The sequence below is a fragment of the Eubalaena glacialis genome, chromosome 5 (genome assembly GCF_028564815.1).
Source record: "Eubalaena glacialis isolate mEubGla1 chromosome 5, mEubGla1.1.hap2.+ XY, whole genome shotgun sequence".
NCBI lineage: Eukaryota > Metazoa > Chordata > Mammalia > Artiodactyla > Balaenidae > Eubalaena > Eubalaena glacialis.
In genome coordinates, this window is record NC_083720.1 from 104145007 (window position 1) to 104172385 (window position 27379).

At 38.5% G+C, this 27379-nt stretch overlaps 1 protein-coding gene across 3 annotated transcripts in view; it reads right to left on the reverse strand.

Moving 5' to 3' along the window:
• Positions 1 to 27379, reverse strand: part of RASGEF1B (RasGEF domain family member 1B) — a 563490-nt gene that overhangs the window by 373066 nt on the left and 163045 nt on the right. The window contains exon 1 of one of the 3 annotated variants that reach the window (XM_061192413.1): positions 20805 to 20823. The exons of the other annotated variants lie outside the window; for them this stretch is intronic. The gene's annotated coding sequence lies outside the window, so the exon portion shown is untranslated. Of the gene's footprint in view, positions 1 to 20804; positions 20824 to 27379 lie in introns of those variants that run through there. 3 annotated transcript variants of the gene reach the window in all.

The window sequence follows — 27379 nt, forward strand, 5'->3', positions numbered from 1 at the left end:
GGGTTTATCCCAGGAATGCAAGGATTTTTCAATGTATGAAAATCAATCAATGTGATACACCATATTAAAAAACTGAAGGATGAAAACCATATGATAATCTCAAGAGATGCAGAAAAAGCGTTTGGCAAAATTCAACACCCATTTATGAAAAAAACTCTCCAGAAACTAGGCATACTGGGAATTTACCTCAACATAATAAAGGCCATATATGACAAACCCACAGCCAACATCATTCTCAATGGTGAAAAACTGAAACCATTTCCTCTAAAATCAGGAACAAGACAAGGATGCCCACTCTCACCACTCTTATTCAACATAGTTTTGGAAGTTTTAGCCACAGCAATCAGAGAAGAAAAAGAAATAAAAGGAATACAAATCGGAAAAGAAGAAGTAAAACTGTCACTGTTCGCAGATGACATGATACTACACATAGAGAATCCAAAGATGTTACCAGAAAACTACTAGAGCTAATCAATGAATCTGGTAAAGTAGCAGGATACAAAATTAATACACAGAAATCTCTTGCATTCTTATACACTAACAACAAAAAATCTGAAAGAGAAATTAAGGAAAACTCCCATTTACCATTGCAACAAAAAGAATAAAATACCTAAGAATAAACCTACCTAAGGAGACAAAACACCTGTCTGCAGAAAACTATAAGACACTAACGAAAGAAATTAAAGATGATAGAAACAGATGGAGAGATATACCATGTTCTTGGATTGGAAGAAGCAATACTGTGAAAATAACTATACTATCCAAAGCAATCTACAGATTCAGTGCAATCCCTATCAAACTACCAATGGCATTTTTCACAGAACTGGAACAAAAAATTTCACAATTTATATGGAAACACAAAAGACCCCGAATAGCCAAAGCAATCTTGAGAAAGAAAAATGGAGCTGGAGGAATCAGGCTCCTGGACTTCAGACTATACTACAAAGCTACAGTAATCAAGACAGTATGGTACTGGCATAAAAACAGAAATATAGATCAATGGAACAGGATAGAAAGCCCAGAGATAAACCCACACACATATGGTCACCTTATCTTTGATAAAGGAGGCAAGAATATACAGTGGAGAAAAGAAAGCCTCTTCAATAAGTGGTGCTGGGAAAACTGGACAGCTACATGTAAAAGAATGACATTAGAACACTTCCTAACACTGTACACAAAAATAAACTCAAAATGGATTAAAGACCTAAATGTAAGGCCAGACACTATAAAACTCTAAGAGGAAAATATAGGCAGAACACTCTGATGTAAATCACAGGAAGATCCTTTCTGACCCACCTCCTAGAGAAATGGAAATAAAAACAAAAATAAATAAATGGGACCTAATGAAACTTAGAAGCTTTTGCGCAGCAATGGAAACCATAAACAAGATGAAAAGACAACCCTCAGAATGGGAGAAAATATTTGCAAACGAAGCAACTGACAAAGGATTAATCTCCAAAATATACAAGCAGCTCATGCAGCTCAATATCAGAAAAACAAACAACCCAATCCAAAAATGGGCAGAAGACCTAAATAGACATTTCTCCAAAGAAGATATACAGATTGCCAACAAACACATGAAAGGATGCTCAACATCACTAATCATTAGAGAAATGCAAATCAAAACTACAATGAGATATCACCTCACACCAGTCAGAATGGCCATCATCAAAAAATCTAGAAACAATAAATGCTGGAGAGGGTGTGGAGAAAAGGGAACCCTCTTGCACTGTTGGTGGGAGTGTAAATTGATACAGTCACTATGGAGAACAGTATGGAGGTTCCTTAAAAATCTAAAAATTGAAGTACCATATGACCCAGCAATCCCACTACTGGGCATATACCCTGAGAAAACCATAATTCAAAAAGAGTCATGTACCACAATGTTCATTGCAGCTGTATTTACAATAACCAGGACATGGAAGCAACCTACGATTCCATCGACAGATGAGTGGATAAAGAAGATGTGGCACATATATACAATGGAATATTACTCAGCCATAAAAAGAAACGAAATTGAGTTATTTGAAGTGAGGTGGATGGACCTAGAGTCTGTCAAACAAAGTGAAGTAAGTCAGAAAGAGAAAAACAAATACCATATGCTAACACATATATATGGAATCTAAAAAAAAAGGTTTTGATGAATGTAGGGGCAGGACAGGAATAAAGATGCAGATGTAGAGAATGGACTTGAGGACACGGGGAGGGGGAAGGGTAAGCTGGGACAAAGTGAGAGAGTGGCATGGACATATATACACTACCAAATGTAAAATAGATAGCTAGTGGGAAGCAGCTGCATAGCACAGGAAGATCAGCTCGGTGCTTTGTGACCGACCACCTAGAGGGGTGGGATAGGGCGGCTGGGAGGCAGATGCAAGAGGGGAGAGATATGGGGATATATGTATATGTATAACTGATTCACTTTGTTATACAGCAGAAACTAACACACCATTTTAAAGCAATTATACTCCAATAAAGATGTTAAAAAAGAAGGGGCTAAGTAGATCAGAGACAGAGAAATATATATATAAAGTCCAGATACAAAGTTAAGGTCAGCAGCAACTACGAACCCTAGGAAGAGAACACCACTGGGAGAAGAGGTGTTACTTTTTAGCATCAGTTCCCCTGTTCCTGCACGGAGTGGATCTTTGATGTTTTCACCAGGTCAGCATCTTTGGGGTTGATAACCAGTAGGAAGCTCTGAACCTGCAGGGAGCAGAAGTAACTCCATGGTTTACAAACTGCACAGAGATAAAACGATAGTACCCGAGGATGCAGTCCACAAAGAGCCCCCACCAGAACCGCCGTAGAGAGGATGAACCTCCTCCCTTGCTGCGCCCTCACACCTCTGACCCAGGAGGATCCTGCGAGACCAGTGAGACGCTGAGCTCTGGGGCAAGCAGAGGAGAAACTGTCAGAACACATTTCATGCACTTCACAACTATATTTGAATGTAACCAATTAGTGCCAGGAGGAGACAGCAGAGCAACAAAGAGCCTCAAAGAAGACACAACAAAATGCAACATATAGGGACAAAACGCACTGAGTGCTGTCGAGCTTCATCCCACAAAGCTGCAAAGTCTCCCTAAAAGCCATCACCTTAATCTAACAAGGTTAGAGCCCCCTCCTCAGGGTCATCCCACTGTTTTTCCCAGAGCAGAGAATCCTAACCTGACATGGTAAGTGCTAAAGGGAAGAGAGATTGAAGGAATTAAGGCAAGTAAGAGGGGCGGAATATTTCCGTACATTATGACTTTAATAGAATAGTGAGGAACATCTACCCTACAATTCCATGCATATTAGCATCTGTAATTTTTGAGTCAATAGCTGTGGTACCTTAAATAAGACCACATCGATTATTTTAAAAGATTATGACTCAATATTTGGGAATTTAGATCCCTAAGATCCCTCTAAATCTCTACTGTACCTTACACGAACCCCTCTGATGGACTTATCACTGATGGCTGCTTTTCCACATTGCACAGTTGAGGCCAGAAACCAAGTCTTAATCACTTTTGTTCAGTGTACTTTAGCACAGTGAGGAGCATAGGGACAAGGGCACAGTAGGACCTTCATAAATGTTTGTTGAATGTATAGTGAATGAGGTGAGGGAGGCAAGAGAGTGGAGAAAGGAAGAAGCAGGGAAGGAGGTACAAAGGGAGGGGGCAAGGAAAGAAGGAAGGATGATGATGATGTCAGGATAACACCTTCCACAGGGAAAAGTGTTATGAGTTATATTGTGTCCCCCCCAAAGAGATGTTGATGTCCTAACCCCTGGTACATGTAAATGTGACCTTGTTTGGAAATAGGGTTTCTTTGCAGATGATCCAGTTAAGATGAAGCCATTAGGGGGAGTCCCAAACCAATATATCTGGTATCCTTATAAAAATGCAGAAATCTGGACACAGACACACACAGAGGGATGAGGAGGTGAGGACAGCCAAGTGATGATGGAGGCAGAGACTGGACAGAGGCAGATGCAAACAAAGGAACACCAAGGATTGTGGGCCACCACCAGAAGCTAGGAAGAGGCAAGGAAGGATTCTACTCAGACTCTTAGAGAGAGCAGGGCTCTGCAGACACCTTGATTTTGGACTTCTAGCCTCCAGCACTGTGAGACAGTAAATTTCTGTTTTTTGAACCCACCCAGTTTGTGGTACTTTTTATGTAGCCTTAGCAAACTAGTACAGAGAGACTGTACCATGGGTCTCTATTTATTGATCATTATTACAGCAGTTGACAAACTTTTCCTTAAAAAGGGACAGATAAAAAACATTTTAGGCTCTGTGGGCCATAAGGTCTCTGTCACAACAACTCAACTCTGTCACTGTAGCATAAAAGGAGTCATAGACAATGCATAAATAAGTGTGTCTGTGTTCCAATACAAGTTTATTTTATAGACACCAAAATTTGAATTACATATAATGTTTTCGTATCATGAAATATTGTTCTTCTTTTGTTTTTTTCCAACTATTTAAAAATGTGAAAACTACTCTTAGCTTGCAGGCTGTACAAAAACAGACAGTGGCCAGATTTGGCCTGCAAGCTATAGGTTGTCTACCCCAGGGTACGGATCTAGGAATCAGAAACGCCTGGCTCTAGTCCTGATTCCACTGATTATTATTCTTGTAACTTTGATTAAATCACTGACTTTCATCTTCAAAAGAGCAAAATAAACCTTTCCTTACCCACCTGGAAGGTTATGAGGATGAGATAAAAATCATATACTTTAAAATACTTTGTATATGGTTAACACTACTGATACTTTGATATATTTAGCTCTGACTTACTCTTCAGAAATAAATATTAACAGTAAGGTCAGGGTGATGATCAAGTGACTCTGACTCATGCAACCAGGGCACAGTGGAAACAAAGACATAAGCCTCTTCAATCACCCACATCTTCAGATGGATCAGGCAAGAGGGCAGGAAGATGTGGGCAGATGAAGGACTTTCTGGGATAAACAGCAACTCCAAGGCAAATGTTCATTGTCTTTGGTCACATTTGACCCGGGGCTACTGCTGAACTAAGAATTTCTTTTAGGGACTGTTCTGCTGAGAGGCTGTACTGTAACTCAGTTCCCTAGGTCATCATTCTAAACAAACATTCATCATCTACTAAAGCTCCTTTGGCCATCTTGAGCTCCTTTCTATGGTGCCAACAGCTGACGAAGCCATAAATATTACCCTGCACGCAGCACTGTCTTGACACTTGCCACCGTATGGAATTGGAACCCTGCCACTGGGCTCTGCAGGGGCTGGACTAAAGCTGACAGCTCCAGATTTTCAGGTCTGGCACAAGGTAAAGCCAAAGAAAGCACTGAGGAATAAAGAACATCGTTCACAGGAGGAAATATCATCTTGCTCACATTGCATAGGACTGTAGATCTCCCTGGAACTAAGTTATGCCCTTGAGGAGCTGAGAGAAGACCCTTCCAGATTAGTAGCACAACCGGTCATGGTCATAAGTCCTTAGAAAATAGGGATTTTACTCCAAATTAATTATTCCGATTCTCCTTCATCCCTAAGACTGTGCATTGCCTTGATGTAGAAACAAGTGTTGCCAATAAACGTATTCTCAGTTCCTGACTCCTCGTACTCATGTTTGAAGTGAATAGGAGAGAATTCACATCTCTTGCCGATTCCTGGCTGCACCAATATCGGGAGCCTCATCCTCCTTGTTGCCTTCTTCTCCATTCCCACCTCCACCCTGACACATCACCTGCCTTCAAAAGAACAGAGAAGAAAGCCATGGTGATTGAGTATCTCTTAGCAACGTGATGCCCTTCTTCTAAAAGATGCTCACAGAAAAGCATGGCTGGGCCAAAGGTATCCCTCTTGGAAGGAGGGTGCTTAATGGAAAGGGCATGGGCTCAAATTCTGGCTCTGCCCATGTTATGTGGCTAGGGCTCATCACTTAAATTCTGAGCCTCAATCCCTTATCTGTAAAATAGGAACCAGACCATTTACCTTAGAGTAATTTGTAAGAATTTAAGAGGATGTGCGCTCAAAAAATAGTAGCTATTATGATTATTTCAGAGCATTCTGGACTTCTTCTCCAGCTTTGTCTTCAGCCACATGTACTCAACAGACTTCACAAATGCCTATTTAGTGGCACAGATACACCTGTGCCTCTAAAACCCATAATGGTGCATGAGGAAGCAAGGAAGAAGCTATAAGGTTACTTGAAGCCTGGGCTCTACAAGAGCAAGTGGCTGGGGGCAGGGAGGAGGGATTGGCCTTCTCCTCCCTCGAATGATCTCCAGGTTATTATATGCTGGCAAATTTTCATGCTCCTGGTTGAACCAGATGGATAATGACTTATACTGTGAATACTGTGCAGTACCTGAGAGGAAAGAAAAGTGATATGAATGATCGCTTTCAATACACGCCTACGGTTGTGCTTGCAGGTATGAATTATTGAGAAAATATTTCAGGAGCTTCTATAGCTCATCCTCTAGAAAAGCAGGATCTTTCCAGCAGCTAGAGAGAGAATACGATCAGGAAAACAAATTTAACTTGGAAAAGCTACATGTCAGCCGGATAAAACAATGAAAAACATTACACCATATTTAGTTATTTTGGAGGGGGTGGGTAGTTAAAAAGCACTGTTAGTCTCAAGCCTAGCTGTAGGTGCTTGATGATAAGATTCCCTCCTTCAAACGTCTCAGGTAAGACGTTAATGAAACCGATGGCCAGCCTTGGGCAATGAAGTTGAGGCACTCAGCCCCTGGAGGGATTCTTACTGGTAGAGTGGTAGGAATATCTTTTATCATGAGGCTTTCACACAGTGTCTTTCTTTCTCTTTTTCTTTTTCATAGGAACTCTGTGTACTAATATATACCTAAATAGATCTGTCTTTAAAAAAAACAGTATGTTAATTTGTAATCCAATTTGATGAAATACTAACCTGTAAATTCAGTGGGTGGGGAGGAGAGGAGGAAGAAGGTCAAGAAAGAAAGACATTTTCATAATTACTAGCTATTACAAATCATTTAAATGGACGCACAACAAGAATGGAGGTTGCAAGACTCAATGTGATGGGTTCCTGTTTAAAAGACCAGCACTGTCATTAATCAGTGAATGGTGATGTGGCATTCTCAGGCACTCTCAGTGATGGTTTGACAGGAAATCGACGGCTACACAATTTTGCTGCACACCAGAAATAAAAGGTCTAGCTTGCCATAAGCATATTTCATAATTAGAGTACTGACAGATGCATTCCTTATCCTAGTTCTAAACTGCTGCATCTTCATTTCTTCAGAGAGTTTATTTTGAGCTCCACCTGCATAAGCTCTCCATGTGAAAGGCTAATAAGAGATGATTAAAGTGTTCCCCAGGGCTTGGGAAAATCCCAAGCTTCATTTTTTTTTTTTTTTCATGTCTTTCCAACTGCCCTGGGCCCATTTACTCAACAAACATTACTGAGCACTTATGTTGCAAGCATTAGGTTGGGTTCTGCTGGGAGTATATTGATAAATGAGATATGACATGTGCCTTGAGGAAATAACAAGCAAATCTATGAAGCTTCTCATATTCTTTGAAGAAGTTCTACTGAGTTCTGATCCTGGGTTTCCTCTCTTCTGTGTCTTCCATCCTGCACATGTGATCTCTTTTCCTTTGTGCCACTTCTGTACCTTGTACACATTTCTATAATAACCTTTTTCACAACATATTGTATTTATTTGATTATGCCCCTTGCCCCAGAGAACTCTGCAAGCAGATGGCCATGCCATACTAATATTCCTATTCACAATGTGAATTCACAGTTCACACATTCCCATATTCACAATGGCTAGTATATAGATTTTTTTTAAAATTTTGTTGAATATGAACATAATCCATCCACTTCTATGGCTTCAACTACTAGCTATATGATGTTCATTCTTTCTTTTTAATTTACTTTATCGAAGTATAGTTGATGTACAATGTTAATTTCTGCTGTATAGCAAAGTGATTCAGTTTTATATATATATATATTTATATATTCTTTTTCATATTCTTTTCCATTATGGTTTATCACAGGATATTGAATATAGTTCCCTGTACTATACAGTAGGACCTTGTTGTTTATCCATTCTGTATATAATAGTTTGCAACTGCTAATCACAAACTCCCAATTCATCCCTCTCCCTCCCCTCCTCCCCCTTGGCAACCACAAGCCTGTTCTCTATGTCTGTGAGTCTGTTTCTGTTTCACAGATAAGTTCATTTGTGTCATATTTTAGATTCCACATATAAGTGATATCACATGGTATTTGTCTTTCTCTTTCTGACTTGCTTCACTTAGTATGATAATCTCTAGGTCCATCCATGTTGCTGTAATTGGCATTATTTAATTCTTCTTATGGCTGAGTAGTATTCCATTGTATGTATGTACCACATCTTCTTTATATGATGTTCATTCTTAATGTGTATATTCATCCCTGATCCCCTCCCAAGCTTCAAATTCAGTATTTCCAATTGCCTATTAAATACCTCCACTGGAATGTCCCACAGGCATCTATAACTTGACTTTTCCAAAACTGAACCCACTGTATTCCCCTACTGCAAATCTGTCTCCAATTGTTCATATCTTGGTTAACAGTGAGACCATCTATTCCCTCTTTCAACCACAAATTTCAGTGTCTTTTTTGATTCTTCTCTTTTCCTTACCTACCACATCTTATTGATCTGACCTTGGAAAACTCTCAAGTCATAAAGCTTTCTTTTCTCATTGCTTTGCCACCGCCTTAGTTCAGACCCTTGTCACCTCTTATTTAATTTCTTACCAGATCTCCACGCCACCACCAGCCTCTACAATGCCACCAGATATTGCAGACTCTGATTCTGCAGGTTGACAGTTGACAGATCTCTCCTGGCTCCCTAATGCCTAAAAGAAAATGTCTTTGTTTCTGAGCATGATACCTATTGACAATCTGACTGCAGCTTGTTTCATCAGGCTAGATTCTGATGTTTTCCACTACACATCCTATAATCTAGTCACACTAAATGTTTGATTGTTCTCTGGACAAGCCAGGGAGACCTCCAAGTCCTTGCACATACTATTACATTCCCTCTGCCTGAAATTTCTTCTCCTAAATCACCTAGCCAATTCCTCCCTCCCTCTGCAAAGATTTCTGACGCTACCAGGAGCAGTTAGTAGTTTCCCTTCCTGTGTTGCTAAAGTTTTTAATTCTCACGTGTTTTATAGTTTCGTAGTGTAGTTCTTGCTAGTGAGACTGAAAACTCAGTGAGTGTTAAGAATCAACTTCATCTCTTTTACCCTGGGCAAAGTCTGGTATGTGGTAGATAGTCAATGAATGTTTGCTAAAACAATGAATGAGTCACTAATTTAACAGTCTAAGGTTAGTTAAAGATATAGTTAGGCACCAACTGTGTATAAGGGTAGTTGAAGCCATGGTTATGATTTTAAGCACCTAGAAAATGTATAATTATAAGAAATAAGGGATTGAGACAAAACCCTAGGGAGCATTGATATTTATTAGGGTGAAAAGAAAGAAGAACCAGCTAAGGAAATTAAGAAAAGCTGTCAGAGGAGTGGAAGAGCCATAGTACTGTCACAGAATAGCACTTCCTGAAAGAAACCTAGGATAGTACTTCCTCAGAGAAGCTCTCCCTGATTTCTCAAATCAGGATTAGAATCCTCTTTATATGTGCTCTCACCTCACTCCATACTAAGCCCTGTCAGAGGGCTTATCACAGTGACTTTGTCTACTTGTCTGCAACCCTCATAGAATATTAGCTCCCCAAAGACAGGGCTATGTCTTATTGATAGCATATGGCACACATCTACTGGTCAATAAATATTTGTTGGAACAGTTGAAGAGATAAATAATTAAATACATGAGTGAAATGCAGTCAAGAAATCACATAAGATGAGAATGAAAGATGCCCCCTGATTTTAGTATTCAGGAAGATACTGCGTGACTTCTATTCTTATGTGTTACCACACATACCCACAAACTCTCCTGAGTTTCACATTGGAAGTTTTAAGAGTTTTAGAGTCATTACCTCTCTTAAGAGATGGAAAGTTAAACACATCATTTCAAAATTACTTCAGCAAATAGTACTCTCTTTAAGCCAAGGAACTTTAAATAATAATAATCAACTCATCTCTTAGTGACCTTGAATTTTTGACTATTATATCCTGTACATGTTATAATCATATGCCCTCTATCTGAGGAATCCTTGCAAAGTAGAACCACAGATTATTTATCATCATAAGACCCCAAGTTGCTGATATAAAAGGAATATTTTGATGATAAATCCCTAGACAAATGAATGGAACAGAACCTCTGACAGATTGCTAATGTTTTGTCTTCAGATTTACAAATGAGAACTTGAAATAAAAGGGACTGGAAATGGAAAACATAAGTACAGCCTGTAGACAACAAATGCCCTTCAGGACATGAGGTAGGGAATGTATTTCGGCAATGGAATGTATTTCAGCAATTTCTGAGAGTTGCTGAGAACTGAAAATTCAGCTCTCCTGGGCCTGTGCAAACACAAAGATGATCATGATGTAAACTGCCTTCCACCCTCTCGTCCTTCCTGACTACCAGTGGGTGCCATCTGCATACAGGGGACTGTCAAAGCAAAGATGTATGAAAGGAATGTGCTGTTGTTTCTCAGCCTTGCCCCTTGGAAAGTTAAGCGAGAGGGACCAAATCCTTCCTGCCAACTACATCTTGCATACAGCTTGGGTCTCCAGGACACCGTGGACCCTGACTGGAACCATGTTCTAAAATTGATAAACCGGGGACTTCCCTGATGGTCCAGTGGTAAAGAAGGCTTTCAGAAAACAATTGTGCACTATTCAAAGAGGGCTAAGTTCTATGGAATACATCAAAAAAACCTGATGTTAAAGAGAAGTGGTGTGCCCTAAAATATCCATGTAATATGGCACAAAAAGTGTAAGATTTGTAGTCAAAATACATAAATATACCGTTTTCAGCAGTGACCCACACTAGCAGCATGACTGTACAAGTTACTGAACCTTATGGTCCTCAGTTTCTTCTACTGTAAAATGGAAACAAAAAACCCACTTCATAGTATGATAAGGATCAAATACAATCATCTATGCACAGCCCACAGCTCAGACACTGGTGGACATTCAATAAATATTGCTCTCTCTTCCAGTTTGAGCTCCTTAAAAAATTAGACTGGAAAAGGAAGTTTATCTGTCAAAAAACTTTTAACAGAGCACTGACTGCTAATAAATTAAGATGGATATACCGTAATACCAGATACAATACTTTATCACAAAAAAGACATCATTGATTATAAGACATCACTAAAAAAGAAAAAGTGCTGCTAATCATACGTTTCCATTGACTCTATGAAGCATCACAATTTCAGAAAAGTTAAAATAGGAAAATATGTGTGTATTTTCATAAAATCAATGAAATACACTAAGTGTCTAAGATTCCAGAAAAGCTTAGAGATACAACAGAAGCAAGAACTGGGATACAAAGAATCCCATACTTGCCTTCTGCAGCTTAATCTCTTTATTTTGAGGGGAAAAAAATCATGAAGGTGTAGGCCAAACAGTCAAGCAATTGGTCAATTGGGAATTTCTTTAAATACCAGTTTACCCAGTTTACACCAGTAACTAGATATGTAGAAACAGCATTTGAGGGAACAAGCAAATGGAAGAATTTGGAAGGAATTACCCTCTTCTTTTTAAAATGATAGTTAATTTCCATCTAAGTGTTTTTGATGTTCGAGTTTAAGTATTTAAAGTGTGTAGTTCTAAGTCTGTAAGGAGACCACATGATAGTTCTGAGGCTTGGAGAAGGACACTTAAGAATGCCTCCTGACCACCTAGTTATGTAACCTATAGCGACATTTAGTGGTGGCTCCCTCAAATTACAGCCAGTTGTCCCAGAGGGGTGGGACAATCGCTCCAATCAAATGACTAAGCAAAATTCTCATTTATCACAGTGTAAGTAATGTCCCCATACTCTTGCCGGACAGAGGTTATTAAGAGGTCTTCCGGACGTGGTGCTAGAAGTGGTGGCAGCTAATATCACTGCAATCTTAATATGTTTGCTATTTTCTGCATAGCCTTTATTTCATTAACAGAATCACAGAACTGGAAGTGGCCCTAGGGATTATCTAATCCAATTCTCTTATTTGCAGATCATAAAACTGCGATTCAACTATGCTAGCCCAAGGTCAAACAGCTAGGTAGGAGCCAATCTAGGCCTCGAACCAGGCCTCCCAATTCCAAACGCATTGTTCTCTCAAACTATTTTGCTGTTCATGAGTAATGGGTAATGCATATTTTTCAGCACTTATTGATTGAGCACTTAATATGTGAGGAAGTGTATTGAAAGCATATTTACAGTTCTGTTAGGAAGTTTGAAATGATTTAGGGATTGGTATATAAAAAAATAAAGTCAATGAAAACTAACAATTAACACCTATATAGCTCTGACTGCCCTATAAGGTAGGTCCAGTTATTATCCCCATTTTACTGTTGAAGAAATTGAGGCATAGAGAGTTTCTGGTAATTACTAACTCCAAACCCCCCCTAAAAGTTACATAGAAAAGTAAATGCAATCATAACATACTACATGGCTCAGCTGTAAATGACAGTAACATAGGCTCAATAATATAAACCACAACTTTAGAACATAAGCATATTTGAAAGAGATCAGGGGAAGTATGTATTGAAGAATGGGGCAAGGGAGACAGAGATAGGGGATATAAGAAAACTAAATCATCAGTTTCTATAGTAGACATCAAGAGAAAACATTAAAACTGAAAAATTAAGACAAAAATAACAACATAAACATAGAGATGTTTATATGGATGTAAATCCAGGTGACAAAGAGAAAAGAGAGTTGAAGTGGTTGCCTGTGGAGAGACAATCAAAGGTGGGAGGTGGATGGGATGGAGCACTGCTGTTTTTAATTATAAGGCTTATAGAACTACTTGATACTTTAATATATATGTACATTTACACTATGACAAAATATAAAATCAAATTTTTAAAACCAAGACATACAAAGGCAAATCACTAAAAATATTGTCTTCAAACTTATGTGTAAAAAGGATAACAATGATTCACAAGTATTGAAATAGGACGTTTTACACAATGATCTTCTATGTCATTTGCCAAAAGATGTAAAACATCAACCAGAGAGTTCTTGCTCAAAGAAAGGCCTTGTTTCTATATTGAAAAGATTGGCAAGTAAACACACATTTATATATTTTAAGTTGAAATAAAGTATTCTGTTGATGTGTGTATTGCTTTTTACTATTTTCCTTTTTAAATGAGTTTTTAAACTAATCAACCAGTATCCCGATCGTGTTGGCATAGCATCAGTGGACGCTGTACTGTGCCACCCAGACCCCCTCTTTGGAACTGAGCCACCTAACCCCACCGCCCACATCCAAGCAGCTCATGGCTCTCAGCTGAGTCATTCTCCAGAGCCAAAAGGTGCCATCTGGCCCAAGGTCACAACACTTTTCCAGTAATGGTCAACTGGTGATATAAAAACTTGGCCCTCTTGACGTGAGATAGAATAACTCTGAAGTGACATCCAGCTCCAGAATCTCCGGGGGATCTGCTGAGGACTATGCCGGAACCTCCCAGTCCTGCTTCCTGCTTCCTCCCGCCCACAGGTATTGGTCTCACACTGGTGGTGATCTCCCCAGTAAACATCTTATACACAAATCTCCACGTCAGAGTGCGCCTCCAGGAACTCTGACATGAGGGTCAAATAGGAGCCCTTTTACTGTTCTACTAGATACACTACTAACATTATTTTTATTTAAGTGACTTTAAAAACAAAGGCCTAGGACCACTTATTGAAGAGGCTCTCTTTTCTTCATTGTATATTCTTGCCTCCTTTATCAAAAATAAGGTGACCATATGTGCGTGGGTTTATCTCTGGGCTTTCTATCCTGTTCCATTAATCTATATTTCTGTTTTTGTGTCACTACCATACTGTCTTGATTACTGCAGCTTTGTAGTATAGTCCGAAGTCCAGAAGCCTGATTCCTCCAGCTCCGTTTTTCTTTCTCAAGATTGCTTTGGCTATTCGGGGTCTTTTGTGTTTCCATACAAATTGTGAAATTTTTTGTTCTAGTTCTGTGAAAAATGCCAGTGGTAGTTTGATAGGGATTGCATTGAATCTGTAGATTGCTTTGGGCAGTATAGTCATTTTCACAATGTTGATTCTTCCAATCCAAGAACATGGTATATCTCTCCATCTGTTGGTATCATCTTTAATTTCTTTCATCAGTGTCTTATAGTTTTCTGCATACAGGTCTTTTGTCTCCTTAGGTAGGTTTATTCCTAAGTATTTTATTCTTTTTGTTCCAATGGTAAATGGGAGTGTTTCCTTAATTTCACTTCCAGATTTTTCATCATTAGTGTATAGGAATGCAAGAGATTTCTGTGCATTAATTTTGTATCCTGCTACTTTACCAAATTCATTGATTAGCTCTAGTAGTTTTCTGGTAGCATCTTTAGGATTCTCTATGTATAGTATCATGTCATCTGCAAACAGTGACAGCTTTAATTCTTTTCCAATTTGGATTCCTTTTATTTCTTTTTCATCTGATTTCTGTGGCTAAAACTTCACAGCTACATGTAAAAGAATGAAATTAGAACACTCCCTAACACCATACACAAAAATAAACTCAAAATGGATTAAAGACCTAAATGTAAGGCCAGACACTATCAAACTCTTAGAGAAAAACATAGGCAGAACACTCTATGACATAAATCACAGCAAGATCTTTTTTGACCCACCTCCTAGAGAAATGGAAATAAAAACAGAAATAAACAAATGGGACCTAATGAAACTTAAAAGCTTTTGCACAGCAAAGGAAAACATAAACAAGATGAAAAGACAACCCTCAGAATGGGAGAAAATATTTGCAAATGAAGCAACTGACAAAGGATTAATCTCCAAAATATACAAGCAACTCATGTAGCTCAATATCAAAAAAACAAACAACCCAATCCAAAAATGGGCAGAAGATCTAAATAGACATTTCTCCAAAGAAGATATACAGATTGCCAACAAACATATGAAAGAATGCTCAACATCATTAATCATTAGAGAAATGCAAATCAAAACTACAATGAGATATCATCTCACACCGGTCAGAATGGCCATCATCAAAAAATCTACAAACAATAAATGCTGGAGAGGGTGTGGAGAAAAGGGAACCCTCTTGTACTGTTGGTGGGAATGTAAACTGATACAGCCACTATGGAGAACAGAATGGAGGTTCCTTAAAAAACTAAAAATAGAACTACCATACAACCCAGCAATCCCACTACTGGGCATATACTGTAAGAAAACCATAATTCAAAAAGAGTCATGTACCACAATGTTCATTGCAGCTCTGTTTACAGTAGCCAGGACATGGAAGCAACCTAAGTGTCCATCAAGAGATGAATGGATAAAGAAGATGTGGCACATATATATAATGGAATATTACTCAGCCATAAAAAGAAACGAAATTGAGTTATTTGTAGTGAGGTGGATGGACCTAGAGTCTGTCATACAGAGTGAAGTAAGTCAGAAAGAGAAAAACAAATACCATATGCTAACACATATATGTGGAATCTAAAAACAAAATGGTCATGAAGAACCTAGGGGCAAGACGGGAATAAAGACGCAGACCTACTAGAGAATGGACTTGAGGACATGGGGAGGGGGAAGGGTAAGCTGGGACAAAGTGAGAGAGTGGCATGTACATATATACACTACCAAATGTAGAACCGATAGCTAGTGGGAAGCAGCCACATAGCACAGGGAGATCAGCTCGGTGCTTTGTGACCACCTAGAGGGGTGGGATAGGGAGGGTGGGAGGGAGGGAGACGCAAGATGGAAGAGATATGGGGATATATGTATATGTATACCTGATTCACTTTGTTATAAAGCAGAAACTAACACACCATTTTAAAGCAATTATACTCCAATAAAGATGTTAAGAAAAAAAAAAAAAAGGCCCTTGGTTCTTTTACCTTCTTTGATTTAACTTCCCATTTCAGAGAGTTTTAAATGGTGCATTCCATGTGCTTTGACCTTATTTCATTTCATAATGAAATTTATCTTCAGGATAATTTAATATTTGTCTGAATATCTACTTTATACAAAGTACAGTGGAAAGGGAGGAGGGAGAGGGCAGAGGAGAATGCACAATGAAAAGTGAATGACAAAGGCTGGGTGTTTTCTTCCTTGATGAGTTTGAAATTTGGTAGAGAAATTATAATATACAACAACTGCTGTAAAAACTAGAATGTAACAAAGAAGTGAAAAGTGCTACAGAAGTTCAGCGAGAAGACGATTTTGTTAGTTTTGCGTTTGGTTGGTGGTAGGGAAGTAGAAAGAAAGAGGAGCAGGCAGGTGAAACGTTGCTACAACTTCCTGCTTAACCTACTCAAGATCAACCGGCCTTTCTGTACTGGCTTGGAGTTAAGCAGATGAAAAAGGTAGGTAAGTAATTTCAGACAGATGTAACAGCTAAGAGCAAAGGCTCAGAGGTATAAAGGGTGGTGGCAGTTTTTGGGGAAAAGCTGCCAATCTAGTTTGACTAGCGCATTGGATGTACATCACACATCTTTGGATATGTCATAAGGAAGGCTGGTGACTGCCCTTCAGCCTCCAGGCCAGCTGGGCAGCCACGAGGCCCCTATCCAGTACAGAGGCATTTGCTTTTCCACTGATCTACTACAGACGTCCCAGAAGGATTCTCAGTCAAACCTCTTCCAAAGAGTTACTGTGAATACACTATTGCACTATAGTTTAAAAAAACTATAGACTCTCCAGGGGGAAAAATGCTTGAAACTTTTTCATCAGCTAAATTTATACAATTATCTTTTAGTATTTCTATATTATTTTGCTATAAGAAGATGATTTTTTTCATAGAGAGTATTTTGATGCTTGGTTATATATATTTCTAAGTTATTAAGTCATTGATCTCTGCTATAACAGGAGAAATAATTAAATAAGACATATATGAGTCATGTCTTCATATAATGAAATACTATGAAAACCTGCAATAAACAAGGCAAAATGAAGACCTAGAGAAAGAGAGCCAAATGTGAATGAACTGATTAAATACATATGCACTCAAGAGGGACACTAATCTATTCAAAACATGGAACAAGTAGCAAAAAGATTGGACCAGGTTGGTCAGGGTGATGGAGCTGTCTAGCTTCCAGCACGCCACGCCAACACTGCAGACTTTGCTCTCCTGCTGGAAACCTCCCCATTGTCATCAAGGACTTTTAATTAATGACTTAAGTGAAGGAAGCAACCTGTTGCTGTTCAAACTCTCCATGTTTACAGAGACGTTCACTACAAGGGGCATGACACTTATTATAAGATGATACATTTGGTCATTAATTTTATATTTTCACATGCAGTTATTCCTAACAGACTCTTTACTCCTAAGCACTTAGGAAGAGATTTCCAAACCCCATCATCAGAATGTATGGAACCTCCAAAACTGTCCAAAGATACAGAATTCAACTTCTTAAACTTAACTGAAAACAAAGGGAACACCATACCAATTCTCTCTTTAGAAATAACTGACAATTTCACTTAGAAAGTATTATAGAAGAGCAGATGGCTGAATTCAAATGTAGTTATTAATATAAAAATTTATAGAGAAAAAATTATCATTCAGTTATTAACTATAATATTTATAGAGAAATTAATTATGGAAAGAAATAAAAATAAGATGAGCAAAAACAGGACTTCACACGTTCTTCAAAAGATGCACCTTAGTCTTGGATTATTGTCAACTCTCAATGTCAGACTCTAGGCCAGTTTGTTCATGGGGGCTGGCCAAGAAAGCCTTCTTTGGTGCCAAGATTCTCTGGCCAAATATCAGCATGGGGACACCCTTGTGTTGGTAATCTCTAGCTAATTTACTAGCAGTCCAGAAACTCATGTCAGAATGGCTCACATCTTCTCTCAACCAACAGAAAGCCACAAATTTACCATCTCAGCTATGTACTGGCAGGTCTTCAATGTAAAGTTCTATATATTAGTGACCATGACCTATATCCTCAGAGGGTCCACAGGTCCACAGTCCAAGAAAAGTTTTGGGTTTATTCCACAGTTCAGCATATGTCTGTCTGACTGCACAGCGGGACAGAAATCTTGCCAAATAACCTGGCACTCTTCAACCTGGCTATCAGAAGAATAAAAACCATACAGCCATTTTAAGCAACCCGCCAAGACAATAAATTGGTACATCTCCCATACAATTTCTTAACTTAGAATGAAAATAGACTTGTTTAATTTCCTAATCTATAGTAATTCAATACAATATATTAATAAAGTCTTTTAAAATATATAGAAGCAAAAGACTCTTAATATCTCACAGGTTGATGATATAGAAACCACCCACCCACATTTTATATAACACTTGTTCATAAGGAAGATTAAATATATCAGAGTAATTGAGAGTATTTTTCATTCCATATAAATCCAGAGATAAAAATCAAAATTTCAGTTTCTCTTCTCAATCTCTCTTTCTCACTCGTCATATATTTGTACAACAGTGTCTCGAAAAATGCCAGCACAAATAAGTACTCAATAAATAGTAATATGTGTTGAACAAACAAATAAACAAATGTTGATCTCTAGAAGGAGCCCACAGCTCCTCCCTTGTTTTCCTACTTCTGCTTCTAAGGAGAGCATGTTATGGGGATGGTGGAGGAAAGGGCAGTATATTAGGTCCCAGGGGGTGAAGTGTTGGGTATAACATGGGCTAAAGGTCTGCCTTCAGGTGATTTAGAATCCTGACTTCTTTTAGGATTCTCTCTCCTGCCCTCTTCCTGTTGGATCCCCAACTCCTGCCCAACAGTAGGGGTGCCATTCTTCTCCCCGTCCTTTTTCTCCTCTTCCTTCATTGCCTCCACATATCCCCTCTTTAGAAAGGCAAACAGACACTGGTGTTAGACCCAGGATAAATGAGTTCTGTAGACACCGCCTCAGCCCTTCTGTGCTAGGCTACCAGAGACATGTCTTCCTTTTCCTTTAGTTGTCTTTTCTTGTCTCTGATCACCAAGATGTACATAATGGTACAGAGTGAAACTTAAGGAAGAAAGCTGAGGAAGTAGCAGGCGCATGTCTTCAGTCTGAGACTCAGACCTACTCTGGGAGAAGTGGTCATACACACTGCTGTCCAGAAGACCTGGAGACTGCAGGATGGTTTGTGACCTCAAACCTCAGTAATAAGGAGAATGCATTTGCCTAGTCTTTATTGTGTGTGTGTGTGTATGTGTGTGCATGTGTGTATATCTTTACAGCTCCTTAGTTTTGGGTAAATGGCCAGTTAAGGATTTAAAGTGCTTAATCATGATCAAAATCATCTTGATATAATTAATAATTAACACATAAATATATAGATCAGCAAAAACTGCTTTCAATAAATGGGATTAAACCATTACTGCTCCAAAAGACTTCAGATGGTGAATACAACATAACGTCTATGGGGCACCATTGTATGGAATGAAGTAAGGGAGAGGGTAGAAACCAGTTCCTCATGAAGGCCTGAGGACAAAACAACTTGTACAGTCTCTGAACAGGCAGGAGTATCAATATAAAGTTCATTAACATTCTCATAAGATAACGATCAGGTACCCACATCACCTATGACCCAAGTGAATTTCACTGTAAGTAGGAGCAGAACCTAGAAGCAGTCCTCAGAAAGCCCCAATCTCATCTCTTGTTATAGTCACTTTCAGACCTGCCTTGGACCATCACCTTTCCTCCTATATTGGGACACATTAACATTCACTATGGACAGTTAATCTCTAATGTCTTCATTATATTACTGCTGGCAACTTATTTTGTCCATGAAGCACTTTTATATGCACCAAATGATTTAACCTACTCCCTCCTTTAGAGAAGTCTTAAAAAACGTCAAGGTTTATATGAGCCTAAGAGTGGCTACTTTCTACCAGGGGCTAAGTTGTACAAGAAATTAGGCAGAGCAGCTGGAAAAGAAGACATTCAGACACCTAATCCAGTTCTTATGATGTTCTTCATTATTTTATTTGAAAAGAATTCCGAAAACAGCAAAGTCATTTTCAAATGTGATTATAAAAGCGATTAATTACACTATTTTGCATCATCTTAATTTTAATTTTCTCATCCTAGAGTTTATTTTCACTTAGGACAGGTGACATGTGAAACCTTTTTGAAGATTTTTTGCAAAGTTTTGAAAAGCTATCAGCCAGGATCATGGTGTAATAAGACATAACACGTTTCCTTTAAAAATATTTAAGTGCATGTGTAAAGTTAAGAAGCTGTTGTATATTAATGATTTAATAAAACAATTCTAAAGGAAAAAATACTTCTAAAATCCTAAACTGTAATATAACAATCTATGACCACAATCATTTGCCCATCCATCTTTATTATTCCATTTCTCCAAACAACTCCTGTTCTTTAAATTGTTCAAAAGTCCCAAATCTATATTTCCATTCATAGACTTACTACTATTCCAAACCATACACAATCCTCTTAGATCTCTTCACCTGGGTGATTTACAGACATACAAACTCAGCACATCTAAACTAAATTTATCAAATTTCCCTGCCCTCCCTTTGAGCCCTGCAGTTCACACAAACCAAACTCCTCATCGGCCACTGAATGGGCTCTTCTGAAAGTCTCCTGACTCTATGTATTTGCTCATATCTTCACCTGAACTGATCTTATGTTCCCTCATTTCTACCCAATCCCTTCCTAACTCTCCCCCAGCAAATTGCCTATTCAACACTCACTCATCTCTCAATATACGTTTGAGTTATTACCTCTTTTCAAATCCCTTCCCGTCAGGTAGACGGCCATTCCTCCTGTGAGTTCCCCCTGATCGCTCTATGCTCCAAACACTTCAGCAATGAAGCAGAGATGATTATTACAACCATATGAGAAAAAAGGCTGTAGGAAAACATAAGCTATTTTCAACTCCAAAATAAATCTCAGGAAACCTGAGACCTGACACTGTGCTAATATAGTGAGTCATGCTCTCTATCAAGAGTAGATTGAGGGGGAGGGGGTATATGCTCTCTAATTTGGTGATGTCTAAGAAAGGGGATTACAGACAAGTGGTAATGGGCTCAGATAAATCAGGTTGGAAGGTGAGTACTGGATTGAAAACATGCTTCTGCAGATATACTTGTGAAACCATTTGTAAAACAAAATTAATGTAGTCATAACTTTTCCCCTTCCTCTACTTTACCAGGGAAATGGGTCTTTGTGGCTAGGATGGCTGCCAGGTCTGGGTCTTTCACTGCATTGATCTGAGGTACAGGATGAATTAGAGAACAGAAAGAGTCAGAACAGCTAACATGATTTGTATCAAGAGAGGAAAGAGAGGAGGGGAGAGGGGAGAAGAGGCAAAAAGGGATCCAGAAATGCAAGGAAGACAATGAGAGAGACAAAAACCAATGCAGATTGTTTGTAGCAGAGTCCTTTGAGGAAAGAAGTCTTGGGAGCAACTGGTATGCCACGTGAGACATCCTATTTCATTGCATCTGAGATGCTATTATTCACAAAGTACATCATTATCGTATGTACTGATGAAATATAGACTTGAAAGAAAAAGAGATTGGGAAAGGGTTTTTATTTCCTTCTTTGCACTGTATAAAGAGGTTATCTGAGACACAAAATTACAATTTATTTTTAGCACTTTTTAATGCACTATTAGAAAGGTGTTTGGGGTTTTGTTTTTGGTTTTGCTTTGTTTTGGGGGGCAGTTTTTTGGCTAGTTTTTAAGTGACAGAGGGCAGAGGTAAACTTAAAGGCAGCTCAGCTTTATATAGTTACATTTAACTGTGCAGAGCCCTTCTTAACATTAAAAAATAGAAACTTTTCAGATCCCTTTTCCCATAACCCTTTCTGGTACCAAGTTGAAAAGGAATGAGCAGCATTATAGATTACTGTGGCACAGAGGATTATGTATGTGTTTGGAATAGTAATAAGTCTAATTATTATCATTATTATAAAATAATGATTATAGCTAATATTTTTTAACACTGATCTAAGCTTTTAAATGAATGCACTCATTTAGTTTTCATAACAAACTCTCTAAGATAGATATAGTTTATTATCTCTATTGAGGCACAGAGAGCTTAAATAATTGCCCAAGCTTATACAACCAATAAGTGACAGAGCCGGGGTTCACATCCAGCCAGTTGGGATCTGGTACCCATGCTGTTATCTGTCACATCCTACTGCCTCATGCTGTTAACATACAGTACATGTTTTCCCTAAATGGAAGTCATTTATTACTCTTCCACGTGAATGAAGCCAATCACAAAATGTCCTTATGTAGTATACTTCAGTCAGCAAATATATACCCCAAAACCTGGGATAATGAGGAAGCCAGTCACTCCTAAGCCAAATGATCCACTGAAACTTGCACAGATAAAAAGAATACTATTAGATGAAGTGAAGATTGGATTTCCTCCAACTACAGGTTATTTTATCCTAGAAACTAAAAAGCAAGTAAATATAATCAAGAAACACGGTTTAAGTTATTTAGAGGGAAAAGTAAGACTAAAAGACACTAGTGAGAAAGCTGCAAAGATTGAAGAAGACTGTATATTTTGACATTAAATTATGCAAATCATATGCAAACTATGCAAATCTGCATGAAGCTAGGGAAAGAGAAGCTGCGGTTGTTTTTTCTTTCTTTAAGCCTTACATAAACACCTTCTGAAATGAGCGGTGAGGGACTAAGTGTGAATTTCACAATAATATGATTTTCTAGGTACTTTAGCTCATAGAAAACTGAATTAATCACATATTCAAAAAATGTAAATTAATGCTATAGAAAAATGTTGTAATCTTTGTAACACTATGGTCATGTTACAATGGTTTTTAAGTGCCTTCTAGGACTCTATTTCCAGATCTCCACCTTCATATGGTATATCGTCTCCCTTTAGCACGTGTATTGAGAGGCCAAAGTATCACTTACATGAAAAGTTAAGTATGTCACACTACGTAAAGGTGAAAAGACTCAGTCTGACCACAAGTGTATCCTAACTCATATACCAACGAACTAGATGGCAGCAAACTGTATTTGATTCTCTGAGGTCATTTGCATTGGCTAACTCCTTTACTTAGGAACAGCTAGTTTGACACTGTATCATTTTGACTTTGGATGAAGACCATCACATGAAAAAGCCTACTCTTCATTGAACCCATTCCAGTAACACAGAACAGCTATTTCACTGCCTTTTCTGTTGAATCTATAACCCTTGAGATAAACAAAAAGGAATACCTCAAACTAAGAGGAAATAGAAGAGTGGATGCATAGAAAATATGATGAGCACCGAGAAAGCCCATTAAAAGAAAGATTTTAAAAAGGGCCCAAAAAGATTTCTGCAAGTTACTTGTTTAGAAAGAAAATTCACTATAGGATAGTGGAGACATATAAATAAAACATGATTTCTGCCCTTAATCGTCTCAGACTTTTTAACTTTTAGCCGGAACCCAGGATATGAAATTTCGTATTTATCCAAGCACAACAATCCTGAAGGAGGCCCAGCAATTGTCTGCTAATAAAAATAAACTATCCTATTATGAGGGAATGTAACATGTCCTATCTTATACTGGTAGCACAGGGCCACAGACATTCACTCTTCTTTGCCACTTAAGCTCTCTTAAAAGGTATGGCGAGGAACGATGTCATCCACTGGGTGACATCCACGAAGTTAATTCTTCAGGAGACTTCAGAGAATGTGTTCAGTTGCATCATTGGTCAGATGATGAGGAAACAGAAGGAAACCAAGGCCAAGAGACATTAAATAACTTTCTCAAAGTCACAGTTACTTAGTGTCAATGGAATGGGACCCAGCCTGATATCTATTTTTTACTTATTATGCCAAATAATTTTCAAGCAAGGATTTCAATTATTTATGCTTCCCTAGACCCATATTGTCATAAACAGTCAGCTGCTGACTACATGGTCCATTAAAATTAGCAAATAACATCTACTTTGCTTCCAGAGGATCTTACCAAATTCAATGTTAATCATGTCATTCCCTTGCTTTAAAAATCATTTTATCCCCTAAAGATAAAATTCAACCCAGGTAGAACATAGGTTCTTTCACAACGTAATCCCCCAGCCTAGACTTCCAGATCTCCCACCTCAGACCTTACATTCCAGAAACATCAAACTGCTTGTAGTTCTCAAAAGGAGAAAGATTGTTGGACACTGCCTTGGTTTGCATAGGCTGCTTCCTCCACCCAATAGGCTATTCTCCCGCTTGTTTTGGGGAAGAATTCCTACTCACCCCTTAAAACACATTTCTTTCCTAGACTACTGTTCAAGATGGAATTAGTCAAAGCCACCCCTCTATTTCCAACATTCCTTTGTTGTTGAGCTAATCACATAGCTTAGCAATTATTCCTCCCTCTATCTCTCTCTCTCTCTACTGACCTGTGACACCTCGAGGGGCAAGTCCTTAGCCTTACAGCTTTACATCCCCAGCTGCGAGCACATAAGAAGTACCCCGTTAATATTTATTGAATAAATGAATGGGATGGGGGCTAAAATAGATGCCATTATTTGTTTCTTTTATTTTATATCAGAGAAATCTAGCTCAAAACACAACTGATAACAATCAAGGAACTGTGGTAAAGCTAAAGATTAACATTTGCAATTATTACCCATTTTAAATTAGCATAAAAATATTTAAAACCTGACTATGGAAAAGGGGTTGCAGCAAAGAGAACAATCCATACACAATGTGCATTGATTTAAGCAGGGTTTTGTGGTGTTTTTTTTTTCATTTTAAAGAAAAGCTTTCTTGGAACAGGTGACCTTTATTACCACTTTGCTCTAATTGCAAATACTTTAGTACCTGATGCCTATTAATTTGTCTGCCCTGCCAGAAGGAAAGCCAAGAAACCACAACAAAAGAAAAATAAACCTTTAAATGCAAGCAATAAAGAACTGGCTCTGAGTAATAATTACCTTGGGTAATGCAGGAACACTAAGTAGCCAGTACAGTTCACTAAATAAATTTCATTCTCAATTTTGGAAAATAAGGAGGGCAAAATTTAAAACTTCATCATTCATTGTACATTAAAGGACTCCAAAGGGAAGTATAGATTACTTCGTTTTATTTTATAGAGTAGAACAGTTCAGCTTCACTGAGGCAATCTCACCCAGCAGAAAGGACCTTGCCTGTATATTCATAGCCATCTGTGTGCTATCAAGGGGCAGAGGATCCAGATATTAACTACCAAGGACTGTCTCTCCAGCCTTTGTAGAGGTCACTCCAACAATAGCAAGTTGATGGAACTGACGAAATATTTACCTAGTGTCTAATTCTTCCTGAAAATTGACTGGATACTAAACTTGGCATCAATGAAATATTTGGAGTACCCATAATGCTTTGATATTGCAGTATACGAGAAGATAAATATTCTAGGAATGAATGCAGTTATTTTCCTGGAAGTGAAAGTTCTTATGAGTTCTCGACTTTGGTGATTTCAAATCCACTGACTGGCATGGGATCAATTACCCACTTCTGGAGCTAAAAGCAAGGGGAGTGGAAGGAGAAAGTGTTCAATCCCATCCAACTAAATAGCTCAGGTAGGAAAGAGGGGGGTTCCCTAAAGAAAGATTGGAGGGTTGTTACCAGAAGAAGTGAGAATGAGGGAATGGGTGTTGGGCAAGTGAAAACATATAGTGTACATTTCAGAATCTGAGAAAGTTAAGGACGGCTAAAGGTAGACCAAGGAATAAAGCTATAGCAACAAGCACCTCAAGTACTTCAAGTCTGCTGAAACAATATGTAGGTTTATCCCATGTGTATCAGGAAAACAGAACTAGGACCAAACAGTAGAACTTTAAAGAGGCAGCTTTAACTTGAAATAAGGAAGACCTTTATCATGAGAGGAGGTATTCAAAAATCAAGGACAAGCAGAGATTCTTCCTCCACCATTCCTGTCTTGGACCCATCTCTCTCATTTTAGAGGAAAACCTGCTCTGCCTTCTTTACTCACCCTTCTGTGCTCCTCTTCCCCATGGGAGGAGAAGACACCTGATGGTCACGTTTAGCCAAGGCTCTCTCCAGACTCTCCCTTTCAGAGCCTCTCTACATGGATCACATCTTCTCCGCAATCCTGTCTCCTCTTTGTGTGACTGCTCGCAGGACAGATCCTGACCCAGTGGGGCTGGGGAGAACGCCAGTCATCCAGCTGTACAGTCGGCACCTGGGTGAGAGACTCCATCCAGGTGATAAGACACAGGAAGCCACTTTGACCGCATAATTCTGAACCACCTTCGCCAGCCTTAGAGTCAATGTCTGATTCTCATCTAACTTCCATATGTATTCTAAGTGGCTCAGAATTTAAAAGGAAGAGGAGCGCGGTTACTTGGCTCTCTTAGGCTCTAACATTTTTCAGAAGGGATTCAAACACGGACTGGAAATAGTGTTTGGAGTGGGGATGTTGTTTGGAACAGTCCACTATTCCACTTCCTTCCCATCTGTGATACTAGTGATGCAAGGTAATAAAGGTCACTGAAAATAACCAATAATTATTTGTACATGTTTATTCTTCAGAAACAGTCAGAGACTTTTACCTGATTGCAGACCAGTAGAAAATCTAGTATCCTTCTTTTATCGCACTGCCTCAGGCAGTGTGATCTAATGGAATTCACTGTCTCTAAAGGCAGAAAACCTGATTCCTACCCCACTGAATTGCCATATAGCAATTATCAACTAACCCCTCTGCCCCAGCTATTCTTTGCATGAAATAAAGTAATAATGACAACATTTTACTGCAGTGTTGGAGAATTGCTGATTGGGTGCGGAGTATTTATAAAATATTCATAATATGCTAAATGCTAAAAAGGAAATTTTAACTGCTTAAAGTGGAAAGGTTATTGTAAAAAATGATTTGCTATGTTCTCAGACTGAAATTAGTGGAAAATATGGGGGAAATGTGTGCACTAGATCTAGAATATCCAAAGCAATCTTGAAAAAAAAAAGAATAAAGTTGGAGGACTTATATTACTTGACTTCAAGACTAACTATTAAGCTACAGCAATCAAGATAATATGTTACTGGCATAATAATCAACAAACAAATCAAGGTAGCAGAATAGAGAGACAAGAAATAGAAACACTCCTTTAATTTTTGACAACACAAAATGTCACAGCAAATGTTGCTATAATAACTGGATATCTATATGCAATAAAATGAATGTTGACTTGTACTTCATACCAAACACAAATTAATTTGAAATAGATTACACAGAGCAGTGGTTACCAGAGACTGGGGTGACAGGAATGAGGAATGACTGCTTATGGGGGGGTGGGATTATCTCTTGTGTTGATGAAAATGGTCTAAAATTGGTTCTGGTGTTG